Genomic DNA, 460 nt, shown 5'->3' with positions numbered 1-460 from the left:
CGCCCGCCCGCGGGGTCCAGTACCAGACGGCTCTGATGGAGCCTCCGTGTGCCGGGGCGATGTCTGGTGACATTACGGTTACGGTAATGGACGACCATTGGGCGGCACAGATGTGATAAGAGTAAATGGTGCAGAATTATGGCCGGGGCGGTCTGCTACGGGACATTGATTTTGGAAAACAGAACATTTTGTGATCTACTTATTTTACGGTTGTAATCGGAATGATTCCACTCCTTCGTGGCGGCCATCTTTAGTACTATTATTACACAGTATTTATAGAGCGCCAACAGTGTGCGCAGCGCTTTACAATCCACCATCATAACCACCCCCATTGCCCGCTCCACCATCATAATCACCCCCCATTGCCGGCTCCACCATCATAACCACCTCCCATTGCCCACTCCACCATCATAACCACCCCCCTTCCCCGCTCCCCCCTCATCAACACCCCCCATTCCCG

Source organism: Nanorana parkeri, unplaced genomic scaffold (genome assembly GCF_000935625.1).
Source record: "Nanorana parkeri isolate BGI_ZX_2015 unplaced genomic scaffold, ASM93562v1 scaffold320, whole genome shotgun sequence".
Lineage (NCBI taxonomy): Eukaryota > Metazoa > Chordata > Amphibia > Anura > Dicroglossidae > Nanorana > Nanorana parkeri.
This window is presented reverse-complemented; position numbering follows the sequence as displayed.